A 13,407-nucleotide genomic window follows, 5' to 3' on the forward strand; every position below is an offset into this window, starting at 1 on the left:
GAGACTAGGTGCTTTGAGAATGGGCGAGAAACTGGCAATCTGAAAACCCTTTTTTAATGCCCACCCACGTCGGAAATAATGCCCATTTTTGGGCGATAAGCACAAAAGTGGAGGTTCTAGCCCCATGTGTTTTGTAGGTGGGGAGTACCAGTACAAGTGGACAACAATCAAGGGTTCACACTTTACCGGTAACATTTTTACCCACCTGCAAGAAATGCTGGGGATAAAACACAATTACATAATGCTCACCACCCCCAGTCATCCAGAGGGGTCGGAAGGGGGACCCTCAAGCTGTGTGCGCGGACCACCCCACTCAATGGGCCAACATGTTGCCAATGTGCCAAGGTGCAGCAGGTAATCAGGAAGGCGAATGGAATGTTGGCCTTCATTGCGAGAGGGATGGAGTACAAAAGCAGGGAGGTCCTGCTGCAACTGTATAGGATATTAGTGAGGCCGCACCTGGAGTACTGCGTGCAGTTTTCGTCACCTTACTTAAGGAAGGATATACTAGCTTTGGAGGGGGTACAGAGACGATTCACTAGGCTGATTCCGGAGATGAGAGGGTTACCTTATGATGATAGATTGAGCAGACTGGGTCTTTACTCGTTGGAGTTCAGAAGGATGAGGGGTGATCTTATAGAAACATTTAAAATAATGAAAGGGATAGACAAGATAGAGACAGAGAGGTTGTTTCCACTGGTCGGGGAGACTAGAACTAGGGGGCACAACCTCAAAATACGGGGGAGCCAATTTAAAACCGAGTTGAGAAGTCATTTCTTCTCCCAGAGGGTTGTGAATCTGTGGAATTCTCTGCCCAAGGAAGCAGTTGAGGCTAGCTCATTGAATGTATTCAAATCACAGATAGATAGATTTTTAAACAATAAGGGAATTAAGGGTTACGGGGAGCGGGCGGGTAAGTGGAGCTAAGTCCACGGCCAGATCAGCCATGATCTTGTTGAATGGCGGAGCAGGCTCGAGGGGCTAGATGGCTTACTCCTGTTCCTAATTCTTATGTTCTTAATGGCAATGAGGTCCACACCTCATAGAACAACAGGGGTCACCCCGTATCAGGCCATGACGGGGAGGCTCTTGAGAACACCAGACCAGCTAACACTAACAGGTCCCGTGATAATGAAACCATGTAGTTCAAAGTAGCTGGAACAAGTGGTAGATCACACCGATCCGATCAATTGATTTGTGGCCACCAAATTGGGGAAGTCAAAAAGACAAATTAAAAGGTACTTTGACAAAAAAGTACGTCCCTTTGAATATCAGGTGGGAGACGCAGTAATGATTCCAAATTATGGGAAAAGGAAGAATGCCTTTGAGCCAGGTGGTGGGGACGCATACGATTATAGACCGATTGAACCCCCGGTTTATTTGATTCAGTTACCGGGAAAAAGGGACGTTAAGTACAAGAAGTGATTTCACATTACTCAGTTAAAAACTGCCAAAGGGTAAATACTGCACTGACCCTGTTTCCCACAGACCATGATACGGATCCTTATGATTGTCGGGACGACGCTGGCCACGACCGAAGCCGAGGGAATCGCTCATCAATGTACTTCGAGAAGCGACAGTGCGCTGAAGATACGGGAAGGGGAGAGACTCCGCTGGAGATGTTATTGTATTATAATAAATCCCTTATGTGTGGCATACACCTTATGAGGTGGTGATCGAGTCAGGCCATCCATTTTTCTCCCTCTCGCTCTAAGTTTAAAACCCATTATACAGCAGTCACCCACCTCACAGAAACATAAACAGCAGAGCTATCAGAACCCTCTCAATGTTTATGATATGTGAGCCCAGAGGAGATAAACCCATATGAGGTGTCAATTCGCTGGGTCTGTTCTCGACGGTAGTGCAGGAGTCCCCTGAGCCCATCTCACTCTCCAACAAGAGTGCTGGCTCTTTTCATGCAAAGGCACTCCCTGTTGGCTCTCGGCCTTTTGGCTAAGATCAAGTGTAGTATCTGTTGATTGGGCATTCATATGCAAATTGACTGATTGCAGAAACTCGTTTTTCCACTTTTGCTGGCTCTGGCCTATTGGCTTGGGCCAAGCGGCAATTGGAGAGAAGAGGAAAATCTGCAGGTCGACCGACCAGTGGGGCCCGGAGGCCCGGAGACCCCCCAAGGTGCCGGACTGGCACCACAACAGATTGAAGGTTTTGGCCAAAACACACATCGAAAGGAGGAATCTGCCACCCGGATGGCAGCCAAGAACCAGGACGTCCGAAACACCATCCGAGTGACGGTGAAGAAAGCGGATGGACAGACAACCATCAACCGGGACCTGTTCGTGAAGAAAATGCTGCTGGGAACATGTGGCATGAAAGTTGCCGACATCTTCGCCTTGCAGGACCTCCCGAAGAGAGGTTACTTTGATGTGACCTTCAGAACGTCACCCTATGCCTGAAGTTCCTGAAGGGTTTGAAGGAGGCGAGTGAACCACTGCGCTCAGTGCTGACTTGGGAGCCACTGTTCACCATCCCATCGCAGAGAAGACGCACTATCACAGTGCAGATGTACAACCCCCACATCCCGGTCATTGATGTGCTGACTTTCCTCGCCAGGTATGTCGATGGGGCAGGAAACAGCAGCGACTTGAAAGACTTGCACGGGATTTGGACCAGCAAGCGCCAGATCCAGGTCACCATGAAGGTGGACGCCAGCGGAACCATCCTGCACCCCCCTCCAGCTTCGCCATCGGAGGAAGTCGGTGTACGCTGGCCAACCCAACGTGTGCCGGGTCTGCGGGAAGGCAGGCCATGTGGCGGCAAGCTGCAAAACTATCTGCCGAAACTGCAAGAATGAAGGCCACCAGACAAAGGACTGTAAGGAGACCAAGTGCTGCAACCTCTGTGGTCTGGCTGGGCACCTTTACAAAAACTGCCCCAAACACAACTTCAGCTCTGCGCAGGCAGCAAAGAACATTGCACCAGAGGAGGAGGAAGCTGAGGAACACAACGCTCCAGAGGAGACCCACACCCTCCCCCCGACCAACGCCCCGGGTAAAGAAGCAACCGCCCCCGTGGACTCGGTACGAGTCGGTGAGGAAGAGAAGCCTACTACGGCGAGCTGCGAGACACCAGCAACCAGCAGTGAAGCTCTCCCCCAGCGCACCGAGTCCAGGAACGAGGAGACAGCAGACAATGAAACGGGATGAGAGACAGTCAAGAAAAAGGCCCGCAAGGGTAAGGAGAACAGGCGAGCAAGGGCCCCTGCGGAAACGACAGGGAAGAGGCAGCTAACAACCACGACAGACAGCAGCAACGGCAGCTCGTCTGATGAGGAAAGCGAGAAAAAGCCCCTTACTACCGCCACCAAAACAAGAGGCAATACGCCAACCCACAGCCACAGGCGACCGGGAGCAGTGAAGTGACCAGCACAGCCCCGCTCCAGGAACCCGCGAGCAGTGAAGCGCCCAACGCACACGAGCTCCGGAACACCGGGAGCAGCGAAGCGCCCAACGCACACGAGCTCCGGAACACCGGGAGCAGCGAAGCGCCCAACGCACACGAGCTCCGGAACACCGGGAGCAGCGAAGCGCCCAACGCACACGAGCTCCGGAACACCGGGAGCAGCGAAGCGCCCAACGCACACGAGCTCCGGAACACCGGGAGCAGCGAAGCGCCCAACGCACACGAGCTCCGGAACACCGGGAGCAGCGAAGTGACCAACGCAGACCAGCTCTGGAATACCGGGAGCGACACAGCGATCGAAGCACACCAGCTCCGGAACACCGCGAGCAGCGAAGCGCCCAACGCACACGAGCTCCGGAACACCGGGAGCAGCGAAGCGCCCAACGCACACGAGCTCCGGAACACCGGGAGCAGTGAAGTGACCAACGCACACGAGCTCCGGAACACCGGGAGCAGCGAAGCGCCCAACGCAGACCAGCTCTGGAATACCAGGAGCGACACAGCGATCGAAGCACACCAGCTCCGGAACACCGGGAGCAGCGAAGTGCCCAGCACATCCCACCTCTGGAATACCGGGAGCGACACAGCGATCGAAGCACACCAGCTCGAGATCGCTGCGACTGATGAAAAGAGGGAACCACCAACACCAGGCGAGGACAGTGCAGAGGACATATCGGACTTTATCGCAGCACTGTAGCAGTCCCCTGGTCGAAACACTCCCACGGCAGAGGATGACAACCACGCCAGCCCAGGTGCAGTAGACTTTTATTGTAATAACCTATGCATGCCGGAACTGGCCACTGGGCAGACCTCGGACTTAAAGGACGATTTATTTGAAGTGTAATGTTTGTAACTGTAAACAGTAACGTTAAAATGGATTTTAAAAATTGCTACTATTAACGCGCATAGCGTAAAATCCACTACGCGATGTGTTTCCACCTTGGGGTACCTCGCCAAGGTCAAAGCGGACCTGCTGTTCTTGCAGGAGTGCGGTCTGCCGCACTCCAGCAGTTACCGGCAGTGGTCACGATGGTGGGCCCATGGACCATCCATATGGTCAGGAGACAACGACTGCCGGTCTTCCGGCCTGGGCATTCTGCTGCGGGGAGGCCACTTCACCATCACCGAAGTTAAGGAGGTGGTGGGCGGCCGCCTCCTCGTAGCAGACGTAATGTACAAAAATTCCCCTCTCAGGCTAATTAACGTGTATGCCTCGCCTCTCAGAAGCGAGCGGCTGGCCCTCTTTCAGCAGCTTCCACTGCTGCTGGCGACGTCCAGGCCGGTCATTCTGGGCGGTGACTTCAACTGCATCATCGATGTGGCTGGACGATCCAGCAGAGCCGACAGCAAGCTGGACACCATGTCCAGACTCCTGATGGACGCGGTAAAAGACGCCAAGCTGTGCGACATCTTCAGCAACCCTGCAGACGGAGCACCGCGCAGATACACCTGGTCGAGACCAGACGGGACCGTCCATTCCAGAATAGACTTCCTGTTTGTGTCCCACACGCTCAAGGTCAGATCCACCAACGTCACGCCGGTGTTCTTCTCTGACCACTGCCTCCTACTGGCCGACTGTCGCCCACAGGAAAACCAGAAAGTTGGCAGAGGGATATGGAAGCTGAACATGAAACTGTTGACTCTGGAAAACGTTGAGGAACTCAAGAGGGATTACAAAGGTTGGAGAACCGTAAAACCCCCTCTGCGATTCCCCAATGCACTGGTGGGAAACAATCAAGACAAACATCAAGAGGTTCTTCATCGTCAAAGGTGTTCAGGAGGCGAGAGGGAAACAGAGGGAATTGTCCCAACTCCTGCCGAATATGCAAAACCTGCTCCTGTTGCAGTCGATGGGGGTCGATGTCGTGGAGGAACTTGAAGAGGTGAAGGACCAGCAAGCCTCGCTCTTTGCCTCAGAGTCCTCCAAGATCATGTTCCGCTCCAGAGTCCGCTCCGTCGAGCAGGATGAGACGTGTTCGCGCTTCTTCTTCCAAAAGGTACACAGGGGGAGCTCTGTGATCACCAGCCTAAAGGCAGAAGACGGTTCTGTGACGTCTTCGCAGCCTGACATGCAGAGGATCAGCAAATCCTTCTATGCCAGGCTGTACGAAGTCAAGCCCACAGACCGCGCGGCCTCCCAGTCGTTTCTGTCGTCTATTTCGGAGGCCTAAACGACAGCGAGCGGGAGAGTCTGGATGAGCTGACAAAGGCCGTCCGGTCCTTCGAGATGAATAAAACTCCCGGAAACGACGGCTTACCAATCGAGTTATATTTGGCTCGGTGGGACTGGATGCGCCCAGACCTGCTGGAAGTGTACGAGGGTATGCTTCTGGCTGGCAGTATGTCAGAATCAATGAGGAAAGGCATCATCACCCTCATCTACAAGCAGAAGGGGGAGAGGGAGGAAATCAAAAACTGGCGACCCATTTCACTGCTCAATGTGGACTACAAGATCCTGTCAAAGGTCATCGCCAACAGGGTCAAGCCTGCTCTTGAGCTGGTGATTCACCCAGACCAGACCTGCGCTGTCCCCGGCAGAAAGATCTCTGATAGACTGGCGCTACTCAGGGATACGATCGCCTACGTGCGGGACAGGAGGGTGGACACCTGCTTAATCAGCTTAGACCAGGAGAAGGCCTTTGACAGGATATCGCACATGTACCTGATGGACGTGCTCTCCAAAATGGGGTTTGGGGAAGGTATCCGCAATTGGGTCCAACTGCTCTACACAGACATCAGTAGTGCAGTTCTAATCAACGGGTGGGAAACTGAAAGCTTTCCGATCAGATCTGGAGTCAGGCAAGGCTGTCCTCTCTCGTCTGTCTTGTTTGTGTGTTGTATCGAGCCCTTTGCCGAGGAAGGATACAGGCATTAGAGGGGTGACGATCCCAGGCAGCAGAGGCGCTCAGGTCAAGACCTCCCTGTACATGGACGACGTGGCCATCTTTTGCTCGGATCCGCAGTCGGTCCACAGATTGCTCACAATCTGCGACCAGTTTGAACTGGCCTCGGGAGCGAAGGTCAATCGCAGCAAAAGCGAGGCCATGTTCTTTGGCAACTGGACCGACCGATCCTTTATTCCCTTCACCATTAAACCAGATTACCTGAAGGTGTTGGGAATATGGTTCGGAGCGGACGGGGCGTGCGCCAAAAGCTGGGAAGAGCGTATCGCCAAAGTGAAGCAAAAACTGGGATGGCGGAAGCTGCGCTTCCTCTCCATGGCAGGAAAGAACCTGGTCATCAGGAGTGAGGTGCTCTCGGGGTTGCTACACGTGGCACATGTCTGGCCCATCTCTCGCTCCTGTGCCGCGGCAGTCACCCGGGCCATCTTCCACTTTGTCTGGAGGTCCAAAATGGAACGTGTCCGGGGTCGGCGAGAGGCCTATAAAGGCCAGCGGGAGTCGAGCAGTTCGAGCAGTCAGTCGAGGAGGCGGGAGCTTAGAGCAGCGCGAGTCCGGGGTCGGCGAGAGGCGTACCGGTGCAGCTACAGGGAGAAGGCAAAGATACAAAGGTGACGTCACAGCCTAGGGGGTAAGTGATTGGCTGGTGATTGGTGAGTAGTTTTTCTTTTTCTTCTTATATTAGTCAGTAACTTTTAACATTGCTGTTGCCAATTTAAGTGTATCTAAGGGTTCAGTCATGACAGGAGAGCTCGGTCGGGTGTTATGCTCCTCCTGTACCATGTGGGAACTCAGGGACACTTCCGGTGTCCCTGACGACTACGTGTGCGGGAAGTGTATCCGCCTCCAGCTCCTGACTGTCCGCGTTGCGGAGTTGGAGCTGAGGGTGGATTCACTCTGGAGCATCCACGATGCTGAGAATGACGTGAGTATCACGTGTAGTGAGTTGGTCTTACCGCAGGGAAAGGGTCCACAGCCAGATAGGGAATGGAAGACCAGCAGGAAGAGTAGTGCAAGGAAGGTAGTGCAGGGGTCCCCTGTGGTCATCCCCCTGCAAAACAGATACACTGCTTTGAGTACTGTTGAGGGGGATGACTCATCAGGGGAGGGCAGCAGCAGCCAAGTTCATGGCACCGTGGCTGGCTCTGCTGCACAGGAGGGCAAGAAAAAGAGTGGGACAGCAATAGTGATAGGGGATTCAATGGTGAGGGGAATAGATAGGCGTTTCTGCGGCCGCGACCGAGACTCCAGGATGGTATGTTGCCTCCCTGGTGCAAGGGTGAAGGATGTCTCGGAGCGGGTGCAGGACATTCTGAAATGGGAGGGAGAACAGCCAGTTGTCATGGTGCACATTGGTACCAACGACATAGGTAAAAAAAGGGATGAGGTCCTACGAAACGAATTTAAGGAGCTAGGAGCTAAATTAAAAAGTAGGACCTCAAAAGTAGTAATCTCGGGATTGCTACCAGTGCCACGTGATAGTCAGAGTAGGAATTGCAGGATAGCGCAGATGAATACGTGGCTTGAGCAGTGGTGTAGCAGGGAGGGATTCAAATTCCTGGGGCATTGGGACCGGTTCTGGGGGAGGTGGGACCAGTACAATCCGGACGGTCTGCACCTGGGCAGGACCGGAACCAATGTCCTAGGGGGAGTGTTTGCTAGTGCTGTTGGGGAGGAGTTAAACTAATATGGCAGGGGGATGGGAACCAATGCAGGGAGACAGAGGGAAACAAAAAGGAGGCAAAAGCAAAAGACAGAAAGGAGATGAGGAAAAGTGGAGGGCGGAGAAACCCAAGGCAAAGAACAAAAAGGGCCACTGTACAGCAAAATTCTAAAAGGACAAAGGGTGTTAAAAAAACAAGCCTGAAGGCTTTGTGTCTTAATGCAAGGAGTATCCGCAATAAGATGGATGAATTAATTGTGCAAATAGATGTTAATAAATATGATGTGATTGGGATTACGGAGACGTGGCTCCAGGATGATCAGGGCTGGGAACTCAACATTCAGGGGTATTCAACATTCAGGAAGGATAGAATAAAAGGAAAAGGAGGTGGGGTAGCATTGTTGGTTAAAGAGGAGATTAATGCAATAGTTAGGAAAGACATTAGCTTGGATGATGTGGAATCTATATGGGTAGAGCTGCAGAACACCAAAGGGCAAAAAACGTTAGTAGGAGTTGTGTACAGACCTCCAAACAGTAATAGGGATGTTGGGGAGGGCATCAAACAGGAAATTAGGGGTGCATGCAATAAAGGTGTAGCAGTTATAATGGGTGACTTTAATATGCACATAGATTGGGCTAGCCAAACTGGAAGCAATACGGTGGAGGAGGATTTCCTGGAGTGCATAAGGGATGGTTTTCTAGACCAATATGTTGAGGAACCAACTAGGGGGGAGGCCATCTTAGACTGGGTGTTGTGTAATGAGAGAGGATTAATTAGCAATCTCATTGTGCGAGGCCCCTTGGGGAAGAGTGACCATAATATGGTGGATTTCTGCATTAGGATGGAGAATGAAACAGTAAATTCAGAGACCATGGTCCAGAACTTAAAGAAGGGTAACTTTGAAGGTATGAGGCGTGAATTGGCTAGGATAGATTGGCGAATAATACTTAGGGGGTTGACTGTGGATGGGCAATGGCAGACATTTAGAGACCGCATAGATGAATTACAACAATTGTACATTCCTGTCTGGCGTAAAAATAAAAAAGGGAAGGTGGCTCAACCGGGGCTATCTAGGGAAATCAGGGATAGGATTAAAGCCAAGGAAGTGGCATACAAATTGGCCAGAAATAGCAGCGAACCTGGGGACTGGGAGAAATTTAGAACTCAGCAGAAGAGGACAAAGGGTTTGATTAGGGCAGGGAAAATGGAGTATGAGAAGAAGCTTGCAGGGAACATTAAGGTGGATTGCAAAAGTTTCTATAGGTATGTAAAGAGAAAAAGGTTAGTAAAGACAAACGTAGGTCCCCTGCAGTCAGAATCAGGGGAAGTCATAACGGGGAACAAAGAAATGGCAGACCAATTGAACAATTACTTTGGTTCGGTATTCACTAAGGAGGATACAAACAACCTTCCGGATATAAAAGGGGTCAGAGGGTGTAGTAAGGAGGGGGAACTGAGGGAAATCTTTATTAGTCGGAAAATTGTGTTGGGGAAATTGATGGGATTGAAGGCCGATAAATCCCCAGGGCCTGATGGACTGCATCCCAGAGTACTTAAGGAGGTGGCCTTGGAAATAGCGGATGCATTGACAGTCATTTTCCAACATTCCATTGACTCTGGATCAGTTCCTATGGAGTGGAGGGTAGCCAATGTAACCCCACTTTTTAAAAAAGGAGGGAGAGAGAAAACAGGGAATTATAGACCGGTCAGTCTGACCTCAGTAGTGGGTAAAATGATGGAATCAATTATTAAGGATGTCATAGCAGTGCATCTGGAAAATGGTGACATGATAGGTCCAAGTCAGCATGGATTTGTGAAAGGGAAATCATGCTTGACAAATCTTCTGGAATTTTTTGAGGATGTTTCCAGTAAAGTGGACAAAGGAGAACCAGTTGATGTGGTATATTTGGACTTTCAGAAGGCTTTCGACAAGGTCCCACACAAGAGATTAATGTGCAAAGTTAAAGCACATGGGATTGGGGGTAGTGTGCTGACATGGATTGAGAACTGGTTGTCAGACAGGAAGCAAAGAGTAGGAGTAAATGGGTACTTTTCAGAATGGCAGGCAGTGACTAGTGGGGTGCCGCAAGGTTCTGTGCTGGGGCCCCAGCTGTTTACATTGTACATTAATGATTTAGACGAGGGGATTAAATGCAGTATCTCCAAATTTGCGGATGACACTAAGTTGGGTGGCAGTGTGAGCTGCGAGAAGGATGCTATTAGGCTGCAGAGTGACTTGGATAGGTTAGGTGAGTGGGCAAATGCATGGCAGATGAAGTATAATGTGGATAAATGTGAGGTTATCCACTTTGGTGGTAAAAGCAGAGAGACAGACTATTATCTGAATGGTGACAGATTAGGAAAAGGGAAGGTGCAACGAGACCTGGGTGTCATGGTACATCAGTCATTGAAGGTTAGCATGCAGGTACAGCAGGCGGTTAAGAAAGCAAATGGCATGTTGGCCTTCATAGTGAGGGGATTTGAATACAGGGGCAGGGAGGTGTTGCTACAGTTGTACAGGGCCTTGGTGAGGCCACACCTGGAATATTGTGTACAGTTTTGGTCTCCTAACTTGAGGAAGGACATTCTTGCTATTGAGGGAGTGCAGCGAAGATTCACCAGACTGATTCCCGGGATGGCGGGACTGACCTATCAAGAAAGACTGGATCAACTGGGCTTGTATTCACTGGAGTTCAGAAGAATGAGAGGGGACCTCATAGAAACGTTTAAAATTCTGACGGGTTTAGACAGGTTAGATGCAGGAAGAATGTTCCCAATGTTGGGGAAGTCCAGAACCAGGGGTCACAGTCTGAGGATAAGGGGTAAGCCATTTAGGACCGAGATGAGGAGAAACTTCTTCACCCAGAGAGTGGTGAACCTGTGGAATTCTCTACCACAGAAAGTAGTTGAGGCCAATTCACTAAATATATTCAAAAGGGAGTTAGATGAAGTCCTTACTACTCGGGGGATCAAGGGTTATGGCGAGAAAGCAGGAAGGGGTACTGAAGTTTCATGTTCAGCCATGAACTCATTGAATGGCGGTGCAGGCTAGAAGGGCTGAATGGCCTGCTCCTGCACCTATTTTCTATGTTTCTATGTTTCTATGTGTCCGCAGAGACACAATGTACAAATCTCTGGTCAGTGGAGGAACGTGGCCCTCATCCTGAGGGCCACCTTTGTGTGCGGCTGCATCAAGCTGTGCACAGACCCCTGGAACGCAAACACCAAGTGTCACTACGTGCTGAGGTTCTACCTGTCCCCTTTGTCGCGAAGGATGGGCCTGGCCATGCTGCCGCAAAACGCCCCCACCAGCTGGACCATGCCTGTACACCTGTCCTTCATGGAAAAGTTTTTCATAAAAACCCCTTTGACCATAAGGCCATAAAACAGTGGTCAGCACGTAACGTCCTGGACGCCCTACGAAAGAAGGAGAGGGTGGACCCTGTCGGGTGGTTCCCTGAGCAGACTGTCGAACTTGTTTGGCAGAACGTCTCATCGCCAGAGCTTTCACACAAGCACCAAGATGTAGCTTGGTTGGCGGTGAGGAGGGCCCTACCCGTCAGAGCGTTCATGCACAGCCGGCGTCTCAGCAGCACGGCACGGTGCCCCCGAGTCGGCTGCGGGGCGGACGAGACTGTCACCCATCTCCTTCAGGATTGCGCCTTTACAACGCAGGTTTGGAAAGAGATGCAGTGGTTGCTGTCGAGGTTCATCCCGAGCAGCTCCGTAACACAGGACTCTGTGCTCTACGGGCTGTTCCCAGGGACACACACCGAGACAGACATCACCTGCTGCTGGAGGGCCATCAACTCGGTGAAAGACGCTCTTTGGTCTTGCCGAAACTTGCTGGTCTTCCAGAGCAAGGAGATGTCCACATCTGCGTGTTGCAGACTGGCGCAATCCAAGATCCAGGATTACGTGCTGAGGGACGCACTAAAAATTGGTGCAGTCGCCGCAAAGGCAGGGTGGGGAAGGGCCACAGTTTAAAGCCCTTCCGTCACGGTAAACCCAGGGGCTGGAATCAGTACAAAACTCCCCTCGGGCCGTACTTGTAACTTCTTTTTTGTGTACATGGAGCACCATGACCTGTAAACACCTATATAGTGCCATGTACAATGCAAGGTCTGTTTCGTGATGCACGTTGGAAAGGAAAAGTGTAAATGTACCGTCACCCATTCCGTGTAATGTAATTTGTTGAACGTACTACAATGTATCCCGTATTGTACCGAATTGTACTTGAACCGAAAAGCAAGGAAATGTATCGAACGGAACTGCCGTCAGCATCCAAATGTAGTGTATGGGATTGCTGACCGCAGCTAAATGTACTAAACTGCTTTTGAATGTACTGTACAAATTTTTATATGAATAAAGTATATTTTGAAATAAAAAAAAATGAGGTGTCAATAAGGATATTTCCCCCTCAAGATGGGGAGTCTGTAAGAATAAAAGTGTTTAGTAATGATAAAATTGATTCTGTATATATATATAAATGTTAAAAGTGTAGATTATATGGAAAGACTGCATTGCTGAAAGAAACTAAATAGATACCTTCCCCAAGTTCATGTCTCTTGGCCGGGCAGAGCACAAGTTACAAAGGAAGCATGGCTTTGAAACTCACCAAACTAGAAAAGATGTTAATTGGAAAGCCATTAACCTAATCAAGGAATGGCACCGGCCCTCCAGACAGGCACATGTGTGAGGAGAAGCCAATCAAGAATGGCCCTGGAACCAAGACCCAATCCTGAGGCTCTCTGAGAAACAATGGCCTTAAGGGGTATAATAAATCAAGCCAAAGATTGTCAGGTCTCTTCTTCTTCTTCTCTTCTCCTTAGCACACGGCAAAAGTAGGACCTCCCTCTACAGGCAAAGAAGCAGGCCGTGTGCTTTGCCAGAGGGAAGTAACGTATACCTTTTTTATTGTAACTTCACTGTATCTGTTGTAACTAACTAGATCCGTAGGATAGCTGAGCACTGCTGTTCCTCTGATAGATGTGCGTGTGTTTAATAAACTATTCCAAATTGTTTTAAAAGAATCGGTCTTGCTGTCAATTTTATGCCAGAACTTTAGAAATCTTTTACGAAGTTTGCTGAACGCCAAGTCATAGCCAACATCTTCACTGAGGCATACGAAAGCATGAGCCTTACACTAAACATCCGTCAGACAAAGGTCCTCCACAAACCTGACCTGACTCCACAACACTGTCCCCCAGTAATCAAGATCCACGGCGTGACCCTGGACAACGTGGACCACTTTCCATACCTCGGGATCCTATTATCAGCAAGGGCAGACATTGACGACAAGGTTCAACATTGTCGCCAGTGCGCCAGCACAGTCTTCGGCCACCTGAGGAAAAGAGTGTTCGAAGATCAAGCCCTCAAATCTGCCACTAAGCTCATGGTCTACAGGGCTGTAGTGATAC

General features: G+C 50.6%; 1 pseudogene; it reads left to right on the forward strand.

Annotated features, from left to right (window-relative positions):
- Window positions 1–1,933: 1,933 nt before the first annotated feature.
- On the forward strand, window positions 1,934–2,067 carry LOC139234266 (U2 spliceosomal RNA; annotated as a pseudogene).
- Window positions 2,068–13,407: the final 11,340 nt, after the last annotated feature.

Source organism: Pristiophorus japonicus, chromosome 21, assembly GCF_044704955.1.
Source record: "Pristiophorus japonicus isolate sPriJap1 chromosome 21, sPriJap1.hap1, whole genome shotgun sequence".
NCBI lineage: Eukaryota > Metazoa > Chordata > Chondrichthyes > Pristiophoridae > Pristiophorus > Pristiophorus japonicus.